The sequence below is a fragment of the Zalophus californianus genome, chromosome 1, assembly GCF_009762305.2.
Source record: "Zalophus californianus isolate mZalCal1 chromosome 1, mZalCal1.pri.v2, whole genome shotgun sequence".
Classification (NCBI taxonomy): domain Eukaryota; kingdom Metazoa; phylum Chordata; class Mammalia; order Carnivora; family Otariidae; genus Zalophus; species Zalophus californianus.
Window position 1 is genome coordinate 193751229 of NC_045595.1, and position 17680 is coordinate 193768908.

General features: G+C 36.1%; 1 pseudogene; it reads right to left on the minus strand.

The window, feature by feature from the left end:
- Positions 1-6700: 6700 nt before the first annotated feature.
- Positions 6701-7236, minus strand: LOC113917905 (annotated as a pseudogene).
- Between the last annotated feature and the right edge of the window lie 10444 nt (positions 7237-17680).

Genomic DNA, 17680 nt, shown 5'->3' on the forward strand with positions numbered 1-17680 from the left:
AGATTTTATTTATTTATTTGACAGAGAGGGAGAGAGAGAGGGAGTACAAGCAGACAGAGTGGCAAGCAGAGGGAGAGGGTGAAGTAGGCTCCCTGCCGGGCAGGGAGTCCAATGTGGGGCTCGATCCCAGAATCCTGGGATCATGACGAGAACCAAAGGCAGACGCTTAACTGACTGAACCACCCAGGAACCCCTCGATAAATATTTCTTGAGTACCAACTAATATCTAGTACTTTTACAGTAATTAAAAAAAATAAGTATTTTTTCCTACTTGAAATTAAAAAAAAAGGAAAACTCATCTGACCTAACAGAGCCCTCAGCTAAGAAAAACAAAAGGTCAAATAATAAGCAGAGAGAGATTGGTGTTATTTTCTATGGGGTTTTAAGGGACAGCTTATCTAATAAAGTAATGTTTGAACAGACTTGATGGAGAGGTGGGAGCAAGACAAGCAGGTGTCCAAAGGAAATGTATCCCAGCTGAAAGAATAGCAAATGCAAACTAATACACCAAAGCAGGAGTGAACTTGGCAAGTAAGCCTGGAGGCTGGAGAGGGGTAGAGTGGTGTTAAGTCAAAAAAGAAAGAGAGAGTGGTGGGGGACAGATCTACCAATTCCTGTAGGATAATTTTTTTTTTTTTTTTGAGAGACAGATGATAAGGAACTGTAAGGGTTTGAACAGAGAGATATAATATTATGTGGATATTTTAAAAATGGAAATCATTCAGAATTTGACTACAGAAAGTAAGAGTAGAAGCTGGGAAAATAGTTTGCAGGACATTACAACCCTAGAATTAGACAGTGGTTGCTTAGAGCAAGTCAGTAACTAAAGATCTTGAGAACTAACTGGATTGGATCTTGGCTTTATTTCAAAAGCATAACAGACTAAGACAGACTTAAGAGCATGTACACTAGAGACAGACTGCTTTGGTTTAAATCCCAGAACTGGCTGTTTCATGTTTTATAGTCAGATGCTATTTAAACTTCCCATGATCCCTTGTCTATAAAAAATGAATAATTATGTTTCCTACCTTAGTTATCGTAAAAATTCATTGTTAACGTGTGTGTTTATGTGTGCACACATAAAGTGTGTGTTTATATGAGCAGAGCAGCTAGGACAGTATAATTACATAGTAATCATACAATGTTTGCTACTAATACATAAGGAAGGAAAAAGAGGTGAGTCCATGATGAGTCCATGGTCTTGGTAGGAGCAACAGGAAAAATGGAGTTATTACGTACTGAAATGGGGACAATTGAAGAAGTAAGTTCAGGGAGAATGAAAACAGAAATGCAGATTCAGGTATGATAAGTTTGGGATGACTCAGAAGCACGGAAGTGTTTTGTGTAGGTATATTTCAGATAAGGAATATAGACTAAGAAAAATGAAGTGCTCAAAATGTAGGAAAGGAATCAGTAAAAGTGGCTGAAAGATGAGGGTAGATGAAAATTGGGAGGGCATAGGTCTTGGATACTAGGTGGATCCTAGAATTTTATTTCTGATTCAATATACTTTCCCAGTTTTTTTTTTTTTAATATCTTTGAGAAGAAAGATGAAGTTGTGATATAGACCTTGAGATTATAATTGGAATGCATACAGACAAGAAATAGTAAGTAGGCTCTCTGAGAGGGAAGGAAGTTGAGGTTACCAGCCATGAGTTAAAAGTGGGATCAGTTGGTAGGGCTATGTGTTTTCCTCCAGTCACTCTGAGTCACTCAGATGCTACAACAGAACAGGTAGAGAGTCACACTTAACTAAGGTTGGAATTTTTCTAAAGTAGAAAATTGCATAAAGGAAAACAAAAGAGAGAAGGGGATTGCAAATTCATGCAATAGAGTGATTATAAAGAAACCAAATCAGGCAATAAAGAAAATAAAGACATGGTGGGGATGAATACCAGTTGTAGGTCAATGGGTTGAAGGAAGTTCAGATGGAAAAAAAGAGGTTTTTAGAAAACTGTAATAAAAAAGAATGAAAATGAAGATAAGAGGCAGTGATTAGAGAATGGAATGGTTGAAGCTGATATTAAGGAAGGGGTATGGCTGCTGGAAATAACAAGACTAGAGCATGACCACAGATTGAATGGCTGAAGAGCGAGATCATTGGAGTTGAGGCACTTAAAGAATTTCTGGAGTTAAGGAACTAAAAAAAAAAAAAAAAAGGACTTTTAAAATTAATACTGAAATCACCAAAATTTTTAGTGAGAATTCTGTTGATTCTATTGGGGAGATAATATGACAGTTTGTATTTCAAACAGGAAACTTATGGGAAATAAAATCAGGATTGGAAAATTGAGTTATTTTGCTATAATTTTAACAGGTGGTGAACAGGATTTTTATCATATTGGCATCAGAAAAACGTCAAGATGGTAGAGGCTATATGGTGGACATGGTTTACATAGCTAAGGCAAAACATTCCATCAGAGAGACAGTAGAGGAGACTATAAGTGGGAAATTCCTGTAAATGGTTACTTTATTAACAATAATACCCTAATTCTATTTTCCCTATATAGCACTTGACACTTTTTACAGCACTTACCCTGATTTCATTTGACCTTTACAACAACTCTGCAAAAAATGGGAAGATAGTTTTATAGTTATGATGGGGCGGGAGGTTTTGAGATGTTAAAAGTCAAGATCAGAAACTTGTGGTTACTAAATACATAGAAAACTCAAAATTTTTCTGAATAAATACTTTGATATTTGCTCTGAAACACTATGTTTATTTCACTTTTTAAAAATTTATTTATTTACTATTTGAGAGAGAGAGAGATTGAGAGAATGAGTGGGAAGAGGGGCAGAGAGAGAAGCAATCTCTCTGCAGAGCAGGAATCCTGATGTGGAACTCCATCCCAGGACCATGCGATTATGACCTGAGCTGAAGGCAGACTCTAAACCAACTGAGCCACCCAGGAGCCCTGTTTATTTCACTTTTAAGTCAATATTTGTTTACATTTTATAGCACTCGATCTCAAGCTAAGTAGAGTTAGTGATGTTGAAATACAGCATACTAGGATGTTAGAAACATTTATGACATTCCAAGATAATGGTAGGACTCAGCTTGTGAAAATTCCATGCAGAAGCAGAATAAATTTTGACAACTATGTAGATAGATAGATAAGCATGTACATAGATAGATGATGGATAGATAGATGATAGATAGATAGATAGATAGATAATCTGAAGAATGAACATAAAATATAGATTGAGGGGGATTTTTATGAAGCAATGAAAATAATCTCCTTTGAAATTTCATAATATAATTTTAAAAGTTTAGATAGTAGATGCTTTTTAGATAACAGTATCTTTATTATAGTACTATACAATATAGAACATTGTGCTGCAGAATAATATTACATACTTGAAAACATTTTATATTTTTGCTTCAGGAAAATAGTTTCAACTTCATCCTCTCCCAATATGCTTCAATTTTCCTGCTATTCAGATCATGTGCTTCAGAATAACTTGGGCATATTCTGTCTGTGATGCAGATAATTTACTGAATGTATGGAAACTCCAGATTCTTCATCTGTAAATTAAAAACTGGGGATAACCTTGTATAACTCCAGGGTTGTGATGAAGAGTAAAGGAGAGAATGCATATAAGTCCTGAGCACAATGTCTTTGTTTTAGCAAGTACTTGATAAATGATAGTTGCTGTTATTATGGTATACTATAAATACACTTATAGTATACTATATATACTTATTCAATTTTTACAATTCCTTCCTGCCTCCAAAGTTGCAAAGTAAATCATATTTTCATATATTAACTGTTTTTTTAATGTTTAAAGCAACATGCTTGAGCATAAACTATTTCTCAGCGATTTATAATTATTTCCATGTCATTTATTCTGGTCATTTGAAATAAGACTCTTATTTGTTTAATGCTTGCTCTAGTTTAACATATAAATTTCTTTTTCCTCTTTGCATTAAAAAATATATTTTACTCCTGAAATCAACTTCAACCTTCTTCTGGATTTTCCTTTCCCTCAGGTGAAATTAAATGAGGACAAAAGTAAGTCCAAAACAATAACTTTTGCTGTGTGTACTCCGAATGATAAAGAAAATTACAAATATGGGGCAAATCAAAAGGGTAAAATAAGATGGTGAAATGAATTCTAATATATCAAAAATCACAATAAATGTAAATATAAATAAATGTTCTGCTTAACAAATTGAATATTGGGAAGTTGATTATCTCGCTGGTTCTCCCAGAAGCAGACTTAGCAGACAAGGATTTAAGTACATGTCATTTTTTGGTGTTTTCATGAACACAAACAAAGAAGTGGGAACTGGGGAAGCAGTCAGCAAAGAATGTGCATTCAGTTGCTAAAGAAGAAAACAAGTAAAATTTTATCCTAAGAAAAAAACAAAACAACCACCTCTGGGAAACTGTGAAAAACATATGTATCAGAATTACCTACTAGAGGACTGAGGGAGCTGGGGTATTTATACACCCATTCTGGAAAGTTAGTGACTAAGAGATGTCTTTGAAGTTGGTTTTGGCAAGGAAGTATTTCACTCCTCATATCCAGGAAAGAAACTTTCAGCTTTCTGTGAGATGTGATGTCAATAGTTCAAAGTCTTCTGATGTTGAATCTGCTGTCTTAGCTACTGTATGTGTGGGGGTGGGGGTTGGGGGTTCAGGGGGTCCCTTATATGCTATACCCAATATAAACAATCAACACACCCAGAAGATAAGATCACACAAATTTAAAAATGGAACATGGAAAATATACTAGCAAAAAGAAAATTGCCAAATCAGTAATAATAGCCAAAAGGAAAAACAAACTAGTAATAAAGTATTAAAACATAACAAACTGAAAAGTCAATATGCCAGATTTTAAAATCATTCCAAAATTTTATGCATCCAGTATTATATTTTCACAATATATAAAGCAAAGATCAAAATACAGGATAAAAGTATATTGCCAAATCTACCATTCTGTTGGGTCACTATGGTTGATATAAAAATTAAACAAATTTAGTGAAGACAGAGAGAAGATGAAAAGACTATAAATAAAATCCATCTAATAAATAGCCACTATAGCTCCACAAATAAAATACACAGTATTTTTATACATTCATATGTGCGTATCAGTCTACCTCTCAAATCACGATTTCCACCATCAAAAAAAAGCTATTCAATGGGATCATTGTATTGAAAAAAAGACACAATAGATTTAGGCGTGAGGGTAAAACCCTATGTTGAAAATCTATAGAGTTTGAGGGAAAAATAAACAGCAAAAAGGGATATAATTAATACATAAAGCCACACCAAAAAATTATAAAACAGGTCTTTGTCTCAGCAAATTTCTAAAATCAGGGTTAATAGAAACTATTTCATAATTTTTGTAAGTGAATGAGACTTTTGAATAAGGAAAACCCATAAGATTTTTAATTCAGTTTATCATATTTGAGACCTATTCCAAGCAGTTACAGTTTATGTGAAATAAAATTACAATAAAAACTACTGTATGGAACATTAGGCTGAAAGATCATAGATTGGACTCATTATAGTCCCAAGTTTTAATCAACAGTGTTGTGTCCTGATCTGGAAAAATAAAACATTCTTATCTTATGTATTAACATCTCTGGGATGGTTTACCAGCACAATTGTGTGAACCTTGTCTCAGACCAAATTTCAGAGTGAACTGGACTGTATTTCAAATAAAAGATCGTCTCAGATTTTGCAGAATTTTGTAAGCTAAAGTTTTTGATATTAGAACCACTTTAATCATTAGGATATGTATTATTTTTGAAGTGAATTCTTATTCTAGGCTAACAAGAGGATGTTTATAAACAGATAAAATCTTATCATTAATGTAGATATTAAGAGAGGAATAGTTATTCATGTATTCATAAAATTAAATTCACAAAGGAAGTTATCGGTACATACAATCAAAATAATTAAGGTACTATCTGTGAATTAGGATTTGAGGTACAAAACGATTTAAGATACAAAATGAATTATGACGAGAATGGAAAAGTACAAAATAAATGAAGCAATATGCGAAGGAAGTAATTTGCATTGATAGGAATATCAGACCATGGGCTTTATTATCATTACTCTGTCAAAATTATTTTAGTGTGGTTTTCATAAAGTTAAAGAGTTTCAATGAATAAAAATAATTGTGTCTTAGTGCAAAAGTAAGCCTCATCTTTGGGGTGAATATTTTTAATTTCTTTATATGGGTTAGAGAAAATATATTTATCATATAATTTATGACTGTGTCACCTTTTTTATGTGTCACATATTTTAAAAGTAGTATTCAGAGATTTGGAATACAGTATCCTTCATATAGTCCCCTCCCCTTATAAAGTACAAAAAATTACCTGAGGGAAGAAAGAGATTTACTTTTGTTTGCCATATTAATTAAACACCTATATGCATTTTAATTCCTTAAGTATATATTTAATAAATTAAATAAATCCTTAAATAATCAATATTTTAAATTTATCAAACAAGTAAAAACTAAGAAGTCTACTTACTACCTTAAATAAAAACTACCTTAAATAAAAAGCTACCTTAAATAAAAAGCTACCTTAAATAAAAACTCGGCTGCAGGCTGTGCCTGCACATTACAGCATGCTGCAGCATGCTGTGACAGACAGGACCCTGGAGACAGCTTCTGCCATGCATACCCTTTGAGAGTAAGGGGGAGGCGAGGGGGTGGTGAGAGGGAGGGGGAGGAGTGTGGCTCACTTCTGGTCCCAGAGCTGATTGGACAGCCTGTCCAGTGCTTCATAGAGCCAGTTGGCTGGTGGCACAGGTGGCCTGAATATATCAGTTTCTGTGGCGCAGGGAGTGCAGACCCAGCTCATCCATTGTGTTGGCCACATTCATGGTTGGGGCTGTCTTGTTTGTTCTCGAACACCGGCGTTGTGGCTGAGCTCATCCTGCACCAGCATGGTCATGAGCTCCTCATGGGTCACGTTCACAAGCTCTCTGTAGTTGCTGTCAACCACAAAGATGAGATCTTGTGTGGTCTGGAAGCAGTGGCACCACAAAGGGCGGACCTTTCGAGGCCGCCCACATCCCACCTAGTGAATCTGAAGTTCTTGTACTCTATGGTTTCCACACTGAAGCCTACGGTGGGAGTGGCCGTCACGATCTCACCCAGCTTCAGTTTCTACAGGATGGTGGTCTTCCCCACAGCATCCAGACCCACCATGAGACTGCACACTTCTTCTTTGCCAAAAGGACCCTTGAAGAGGTTTGTGTAGATAGTCCCCATGTTGTAGGCTGGTGGGAGCGACATTGGTCAGAGAAACCCTTGGCGGCCAGCAGATGTGGGGAGGCTGCAGCTCTGAGCTAGGCATTGGTTTCACTCCCCCTAAGATTTTTTTTTAAATTTTTTATTGTTATGTTAATCACCATATATTACATGATTTGTTTTGGTGTAGTGTTCCATGATTCATTGTTTGTTCATAACACCCAGTGCTCCATGCAGAATGTGCCCTCTTTAATACCCATCACCAGGCTAACCCATCCCCCTACCCTCCTCCCCCCCTAAGATTTTAACCCTTTAATCTCATGTTCTTCTTTCTGTTCTAGTACCCCATCCAGGATAGCCTATTACATTTATTCATAATATTTCTATAGGTTCTTCTAGGTGGTGAACAGTTTCTCAGACCTTCCTTGTTTTTGATGACCTTGATAGTTTTGAAGAGCACTGGTCAGGTTTTTGGTAAACCCTTCATCAGTTTAATTTTGTCTGATGTGTTTCTCACCTCAAACTGGGATTATGCGTTTGTGGGATAAAGACTTTAGAGGGAAAGTTCTGTTTTTTTCATCTTTTTTTAATGTTAAATTATTTTTTATTTTTGTTAAATTTTATTTTATTTTATTGTTATGTTAGTCACCATACAATACATCATTAGTTTTTGATGTAGTGTTCCACGATTCATTGTTTTCGTATAACACCCAGTGCTCTATGCAGTACATGCCCTCCTTAATACCCCTCACCGGGCTAACCAATGACCCGAAACCATACCCTCAGTTTGTTTCTCAGAGTACATAGTCTCTCATGGTTCATGCCCCGCTCCGATTTCCCCCCCTTCATTTTTCCCTTACTACTGTCTTCTTTTTTTTTTTTTTAACATACAATGTATTATTTGTTTCAGAGTTACAGGTCTGTGATTCATCAATCTTACACAATTCAGAGCGCTCACTATAGCACATACACTCCCCAGTGTCCATCACCCAGCCACCCCATCCCTCTCACCCCCCACCACTCCAGCAACCCTCAGTTTGTTTCCTGAGATTAAGAGCTTCTTATGGTTTGTCTCCCTCACTTGTTTCATCTTGTTTCATTTTTTTCCTTCCTTCCCCTATGATCCTGTCTTGTTTCTCAAATTCCTCATATCAGTGAGATCATATGATACTTGTCTTTTTCTGATTGACTTATTTGGCTTAGCATAATACCCTCTAGTTCCATCCACGTTGTTGTAAATGGAAAGATTTCATTTTTTGATGGCTGCATAATATTCCATTGTATGTATATACCACTTCTTCTTTATCCATTCATCTATTGATGGACCTCTTGGTTCTTTCCATAGTTTGGCTATTGTGGACATTGCTGCTAAAACATTGGGGTGCATGTGCCCCTTCGGATCACTATATTTGTCTTTGGGGTAATACCCAGTATTGCAATTGCTAGATGGTGCAGTAGCTCTGTCTTCAACTTTTTGAGGAACGTCCATACTGTTTTTCAGAGTGGCTGCACCAGGTTGCATTCCCACCAACAGTGTAGGAGGGTTCCCCTTTCTCTACATCCCCACCAACATCTGTCGTTTCCTGACATGTTAATTTTAACCATTCTGACTGGTGTAAGGTGGTATCTCACTGAGGTTTTATTTTGGATTTCCCTGATGCCGAGTGATGTTGAGCACTTTTTCAAGTGTCTGTTGGCCATTTGGATGTCTTCTTTGCAGAAATGTCTGTTCATGTCTTTTGCCCATTTCTTAATTGGATTATTTGTTCTTTGGGTGTTAGTTTGATAAGTTCTTTATAGATTTTGGATACTAGCCTTTAATCTGATATGTCATTTGCAGATATCTTCTCCCATTTTGTGGATTGTCTTTTGATTTTGTTGACTGTTTCCTTTGCTGTGCAAAAGCTTTTTATCTTGATGAAATCCCAATAGTTCATATTTGCCCTTGCTTCCCTTTCCTTTGGCAATGTCTCTAGGAAGACTTTGCTGCAGCTGAGGTCGAAGAGGTTGCTGCTTGTGGTCTACTCAAGGATTTTGATGGATTCCCGTCTCACATTTAGGTCTTTCATCCATTTTGAGTCTATTTTTGTGTGTGGTGTAAGAAGATAGTCCAGTTTCATTCTTCTGCATGTGGCTGCCCAATTTTTCCAACACTATTTGTTGAAGAGACTGTCTTTTTTCCATTGGACAGTCTTTCCTGTTTTGTTGAAGATAAGTTGACCATAGAGTTGAGGGTCCATTTATGGGCTCTCTGTTATGTTCCATTGATCTATGTTCCTGTTTTTGTGCCAGTACCTTACTGTCTTGATGATGTTTTTGTTTGTCCTGGAAGCTTTTTAACTTTCCTTCTATTTTCAGTTACACCCTAGCTGGATACAGTATTCTTGGCTGCATATTTTTCTCGTTTAGTGCTCTGAAAGTATCATGCCAATCCTTTCTGGCCTGCCAAGGCTCTGTGGATAGGTCTGCTGCCAATCTAATGTTTCTACCATTGTAGGTTACAGACCTCTTGCCCCAAGCTGCTTTCAGGATGTCTCTGAGACTTGTCAGTTTTACTATTAGATGTCGGGGTGTTGGTCTATTTTTATTGACTTTGAGTGGGGTTCTCTGTGCCTCCTGGATTTTGGTGCCTGTTTCCTTCCCCAAATTAGGGAAGTTTTCCACTATAAGTAGTTCCAATATACCTTCTGCCCCCCTCTCTCTTTCTTTTTCTCCTGGGATCCCAATTATTCTAATATTGTTTCATCTTATGGTATCACTTATTTCTCGAATTTTGCCCTCATGATCTAGTAGTTGTTTATCTCTCTTTTTCTCAGCTTCTTTATTCTCCATCATTTGGTCTTCTGTATCACTAATTCTCTCTTCTGCCTCATTTATCTTAGCAGTTGGAGCCTCCATTTTTTATTGCCTCTCATTAATAGCCTTTTGATTTCGACCTGGTTAGATTTTAGTTCTTTTATTTCTCCAGAAAGGGATTCTCTAGTATCTTCTATGCTTTTTTCAAGCCCAGCTAATATCTTTACAACCATCATTCTGAACTCTCATTCTGACATCTTACTAATGTCCATATTGCTTAGGTTCCTGGCAGTTGGTACTGCCTCTTGTTCTTTTTTTGAATTGAGTTTTTCTGTGTTGTTATTTTGCCCAGAGGAGACTAGATGAATGAGAGAACAAAATACTATCAGGGTAGCAACAACCCCAGAAAAATATACACTAAACAAATCAGAAGTGACCCAAAATGGGGGGGGGGAGGAAGAAATGGAAAGAAAAAAAGAAGAATATAATCAGGCTGTTGAATAGATCAGAGCCACACACTAGGTTTTCAGCATATTTTGGTCTGTTAGAAGAAACTGCCTCCCCAAATTTTATAGAAAGAAAAACTTATATATGTACAAAAATAAGGGTAAATATGATGAAGGGTTGGAATATAACTATAGAGATGAAAATTATAAGAGATTTTATCAAAGGAATTGATAAGATAAGAAGTTGGTTGAAAAAAGAAGGAAGAAAAATTTAGAAAAAAAAGAAAGGAAGAGAAAATGATCAGGCAGGAGACTAGAACAAAGCCATACACTAGATATTTAGGGTATATTTTAGTCTGTTAGAAGAAACTGTATCCCAAAATTTAAAGAGAGAAAAACATATATATATATATATATATATACATATATACACATACATATATATATATATATATACAAAAAATAAGGTTAACTACAGTGAAGGGACAGAATATGACTCTAAAATGAAAATTAAAAAAAGATTTTAAAAAAAGGAATTGATAAGATGCTGGTTAAAAAAGGGAAAAAGAAAAATTTAAAAAAAAATAGAAAGAGAAAAAATAAAGAAAATTTAAAAAATAAACTTTGAAAGACTAAAGAATCATGGGAAAAAAGCCATGAATTCTATTTGTTGTATTCCCCTAGTGCTGGGCTTTTTTCATTCTTATTGATCAGTAAACTTGGTCTTAGCTGTCTGTTCTGATCTTCTGGGGGAGAGGCTGTTGCAGAGATTCTCAATGTCTTTGCCTGAGGCGGAATTGCTCCATCTTTGCCAGGGGCCAGGCTAAGTAATCTGTTCAGGTTTGCTCTCAGGAGCTTTTGTTCTCTGAAAGCTTTCTGTACAGCTTTGGAGGATGAGAATGAAAATTGTAGCCTCCCAATCTCTGCCCCAGAGGATCTGAGAACTCAGGACCCCACTGCTCAGTGAGCCCCCAGAGAAAAGCAGTCAGTCACTCCTGTCTCCCTGGTCTCTGGCCGCACTCCATGCTTACTTGGCCTGTGACCGAGCATTTCTATCTCTGGCACCCGACTCCATTTGGAGGTTCCAAACCCAGCAGATTCCTGCGGGGTGCTCCCGTGCCACTCCTCCCAGGGAAGAAAGGGGAGTCTCTCCTGATCTGCCACTTGTTGTGTCCCTGCTGGAAGAGTAGTGAGTGGCCTGAATGTGTCGCAGATCACAGTTTATGGAAACCCCGAGCTGAGAGCCCACTTCTCAGTTCTGTCTTTGCAACTGACTTCCTTACTCCAATACCTGGGAGCTCTGCAGCACTAAGGCACCCCCAGTCTTCCTGTGACCCCAAGGGTCCTGAGGCCACACTGTCCCAGCAAGGGCTCCAACCTCCACTTAGCCATTGGAGCATCGTCCCTCAGCAGAGCAGACTTCTAAAAGTTCTGATTTTGTGCCCCATGCTCTATTACTTGCCGGTAGTGGCTGATGGAGGCTCCCTCCCCCCATGGTCTGTCTTCCCGAATATTGCCTCGGATTCACTTCTCTGCACGTTCTACCTTCCAGAAAATGGTTGCTTTTCTGTTCATAGACTTGCTGCTATTCTTTTCTTCAATCTCCTGTTGAGTTTGTAGGTGTTCTGAATGGTTTGATAACTATCTAACTGAATTCCTGGGACCAGACGAAATTTAGGTCTCCTCCTCCTCCTCCATCTTGCTCCTCCCTCCCCTGTTCTTCATATCTTATCAAGAGTACTTACTGTCAACATAACTTTTCACTGTTAATGCTGTCTTTCATCACTTGATTGAAGGAGTGTTTGTCTGTTTTCTCCAGTGTCAAGTTATTCTTTTATTCTCAACTTTCTATACCGTACCCTTTTTGCACACCACACGCTTAAGGGGTGGGGACTTTAGGTTAGCCAAGTAATTCTATTGGCAAAGAAACAGAGAGCTTGATATACAGGGGCATTGTATAACTAATAAACAACCTCTAGAAGACCAAACCTTCATTAATCTCTCAGGAGAATATTCTCCAATTTTTCTTAAATGTGACTTGGAGCATGACTAGACAGGGAAAATTCCCCAGAGGCAGAGGCAGAATGCACATTAGACAGAACAACAGAGTCATGTCTAAAGTGCTGTGTCCTACCCACTGACATTTGATAAATGCTTTGGATAAGGTGACTGTGTTTCTTCTTCTTCCTCTTTCTAAATGAATTTTTATTACAGTGTTCCTGTTCCTAATCCGTATTTGAACATGGGGTGTATAAACATATTACTTGTTTCTTAGCTGTCTAAACTAAATGTCCATATTGGATCTTGCTGAACATTATTCATTCTTCATGGATATTTAGTTACTATATTAACTTAGGATTTTCTTGCTGGAGAAAAAGAATTTGTTCCATGAGTGAGAAGTGAGTTCATAGATATTTGGATAGCTACAGAAATAAATTAACAACAACAAAAAAGGTCACTGTCCCTTTATTATCTTTCATAGTAACAGAATCTTAATTTTGAAATTTTATCCTGAGTATATCATTATCCAGAAAAAAAAAAAAAGATAACATTTCCTTTACTCCCTAGCAGGTAGGTATGGCCATAGGACTAAATTCTCCCCAATAAGATAGAAGTTGAAGAAAAAATTTTTAAATATATGCATTTTCATGTTTTTCCCATTAAATAAATGGGATTTGCCCCTCACCTTTGACTTCTCTGCCTTCTTTCTATATGGAATAAGAATGTATTGCAGAGTTGTTTTGGCATATGTGGATAAGTGCAAATCTATAAAAGGGCAAACCAAAAAAAAAATAATAGAATTCACAGCCCTTGACAAAAATCTCCACTGGATGGAGATTTTAAGAGAAAAATACACATTTATCTTTTATAAACTACAGATGTTTTTGGAACACAGTCTCATATAACCAAATTTTACATTAATTAATACAATTGAAAATTGCTTCAAAAGTGTATATGTACGTTCAAAAAGCAAAAAAGAACAAAAACATTTTTGGAACAGGGTACATGATGAATTTATTTAGACATTAATAAGTAAAATATAAGTAAATAAAGAAATAGAGTAGTTTTATTTTTTTAGAAATATAACTAAATTAACATGGAGCTCAGAAACAGACCCATATATATTTAAAACTACACATGAGGAGATGTTAAGCACATTTTCATGTGTCTGTTGGCCATTTGGATGTCTTCTTTGGAAAAATGTCTGTTCGTGTCTTCTGCCCATTTCTTGATTGGATCATTTGTTCTTTGGGTGTTGAGTTTTATAAGACTTTTATAGATTTTGGATACTAGCCCTTTATCTGATATGTCATTTGCAAATATCTTCTCCCATTCTGTCAGTTGTCTTTTGGTTTTGTTGACTGTTTCCTTTGCTGTGCAAAAGCTTTTTATCTTGATGAAACATTGCTCAGCATCAGGCAAATCTAAATCAAAACCTCAATGAGATACCACCTCACACCAGTCAGAATGGCTAAAATTAACGAGTCAGGAAATGACAGATGTTGGTGGGGATGTGGAGAAAGGGGAACCCTCCTACACTGTTGGTGGGAATGCAAGCTGGTGCAGCCACTCTGGAAAACAGTATGGAGGTTCCTCAAAAAGTTGAAAATAGAGCTACCATATGATCCAGCAATTGTACTACTGGGTATTTACCACAAAGATACAAATGTAGGGATCCAAAGGGTATGTGCTCTCCAATGTTTATAGCAGCAATGTCCACAATACACAAACGATGGAAAGAGCCGAGATGTCCATTGACAGATGAATGGATGAAGAAAATGTGGTATATATATACAATGGAATATTATGCAGCCATCCAAAGGAATGAACTCCTGCCATTTGCAACGACATGGATGGAACTGGAGGGTATTTTGCTGAGCGAAATAAGTCAGTCAGAGAAAGACATGTATCATATGACCTCACTGATATGAGGAATTTTTAATATCAGGAAACAAACTGAGTTTTGCTGGAGTGGTGGGGGTGGGTGGGAGGGATGGGGTGGCTGGGTGATAGACATTAGGGAGGGTATGTGCTATGGTGAGTGCTGTGAATTGAGTAAGACTGTTGAATCACAGACCTGTACCTCTGAAACAAAGAATACATTATATGTTAAAAAAAAAAAAAAGTAGAAGAAGAAGAAGATAGCAGGAAGGGAAGAAGGAAGGGGGGGAAATCAGAGGGGGAGACTAACCATGAAAGACTATGGACTCTGAGAAACAAACTGAGGGTTCTAGTTGGAAGGGGTTGGGGGGATGAATTAGCCTGGTGATGGGTATTAAAGAGGTCATGTACTGCATGGAGCACTGGGTGTTATACGTAAACAATGAATCATGGAACACTACATCAAAAACTAATGATGTAATGTGTGGTGATTAGCATAAAATAATAATAATTAAAAAAACACACATGAGATAAAGTCACATCAGTGGGAAAGGGATAAACACTTCAGTCAATAGCAGTGGAACTGATTATAAATGTGGAAAAATTTATATTGAGTTTATATGCACATCAATTCCAGATGAAAAATAACATTAATATGAAAGACAGTATCTTAAGCCCTTTCAAAATATATGAGTGATTAATGACACACCTCCCAGTATGAAAATATCTTCAAACAAGATAAAAAATAACAAAGAGAATTGAAAAGATTGATAAATTGGAATATATAATAAAATTATTATTTATGTTAACTAAAGTGCCCCATGAAAAGATTGAAAATAAGATCACAAATTTATGTTGTTAAAAGCTGAAAATAAAAAACCCTAGAATATAAGATATATAAAAGAACTCAGGCAAAAGTCATCCCCTGAAACACTGGACTTCAACAGACTTTTCACAGAATAAAATCATGTCTAACCTCATTAATAAGCAGAAAAATGCAGGTAAAACCACAATGAGAAATCATTTTATATCTAAGAAAAATTAAAAGGCCTGTAATGAGAAATGTTGGTCAAAATGTGAACCTTCCTAAGTACCTGTGTAAGTAACAATTGTGGGGGAAAAATGACAAGAGAAAGAAAATCTTTAGAAAGTAGTTTGGCAACATCCTAAAGAGTTGAACGTGTGCAAATTTCAAGACCCACAAATTCTGTTCCAGCTGGATATACAGGTACAGATATACATACAAATATCAGCATGTTCAGATCTATGATATCTATCCTCTATCTGTCCATCTACATTATAGACTAGAAACTTTTTCTTTTAAAGATTTTATTTATTTATTTGAGAGAGAGAGTGAGACAGTGAGAGAGTGTATGAACAGAGGGAAGATTAGAGGGAGAGGGAGAAGCAGACTCCCTGCTGAGCAGGGTGAGTCTCCATCCCAGGACCCCAAGATCATGACCTGAGCCAAGAAAATTTTGAATTCATGCACATATATTCCTCTCTTTCTTTCCTCTTTTTGCCTCCTTCTCCCTCCTTCTCTCGTTTCCTCCTTTCCTTCTGTTTCTCCCTTTCCCCTAAGTCCTTTCTTCTTTATTTTACCTTCTGACCCATTTGGCATTTTTATTCACTTAACGCCTGCTTGCAGAATACTCTTGTGCAAGCCCTGCCATTAAGTACAGTAGAAATACTACATTCAATCATCACAACTTAATGAGTTAGGTACAGTTACCATCCCCACTTTTCCAAATGACGAAAATAAAGCAGATAATTGATGGCAGCTCCCAAAGGAAATATAGTTGCTGTTGTTGTTTTTTAATTTGCTCCCACTTTTCTAAAGGCTACTATGTGTTATATAATTAGAAACAAGATTTCCCTTATTTCAAATTCTTCATTTACTATCCATAACATTCTTAGCTATTCTTCCCCTGGCATGCAATTTAGTTTTTACCTTAAAAATGTCTTAACATAAAATTTCTTTCTTGGAATCTCAATGTACGTGAAGTTGTTCTAGTTTTCTTTCATAGAACCTCTGATAGTTAGTGTTAATGTATTGTACACAAATAGAATGTAAATATAGAAATTTGTGTTTGTCATTATTTTTTGTACAAGTATAATATAAAATATAATATGTATGTACTATAATATATAATTGTACCTATATAAAATATATAAATATATGGAGATTATAAAATATAATATGTATGTACTATAATATATAATTGTACCTATATAAAATATATAAATATATGGAGATTATAATATATAATGATATATATTATACCATATAATCATAACATAATGTAAATAGAGCATGTGTTTCATGTAGTTAATATCTATCTGACACCAGGTTGTAAAACTCCTTAATAGCATGTAATATTCTTGTTTTAAATGTTACTTTCTTCCTGTTGGCTAGCACAATGCCTATATAGTAGAGTCACTCAATACTCATGGTGTACCTAAACACTATAGTTACTTTCTGGGATTACACACTTTTTATTTCTTTTCTAGAACCATGCAGTGACTTGCCAAAAGCAGGTGGTTGTAGTTGCCTCAACAAAGAGGATTTTCGTATCACTAACATTGTTTGGAATTGTAGACACATGATGTTGATATAAAGCAGAATATTTTTTGGTCTGTTTCATTATTATTTATAAATTCTCTTCAATGCAAAGCCCCACTGGTTGCACTCAGGACAAAATGCTGCCACCCCTTTCCCATTCTACTCCACCACCCTTCCATCAGTCATGTTGGATGTTCTAGGTTGGAAAATTGATGCATGTTTATAGAATAAGATTTTCCTGTGGAATTTCAAAATTAGAACTGAGAATTACTTTTGAGTGTCTCACACTGTAATATTTAAAGTTTTGGTAGGGGTGGGTTAGGGATGATGTTAGAAACTAAGCATTCAGTCATGTGGCAGGCTCAACTCAGCAAAGACACAATAGTGAATGGAGAAACAGAGAGAATTTTTGATAAAACTTCTTACAACTATTCCTAAGACTAGTATGTTTTTATATAATTGAGTTCCTAAGAAGTCCCCAGTATCTTCATTCAAATCTTTATTTTGATTCATATATTTTAAGTTAGGTTTTGTGACATTTGGAACTTACTTTCCCTTTCAAAGAAAAGATGGTTTGGGTTATAACAGAATAAACAATTCATAATGTTTTAAAAATAACATTAAATTACACATAATGAGAAGTCTAAACCTTGGCTGTTCAAGAATTGATTCAAAGCCTCAGTAAGTCCTAAATCACCCAGGTTATTGCTCTCCATTCTTCCATCCTGCATGTGGTAGCAGTATCTTCCCTCATAGGTGAAATTCAAGTGTTGTGTCT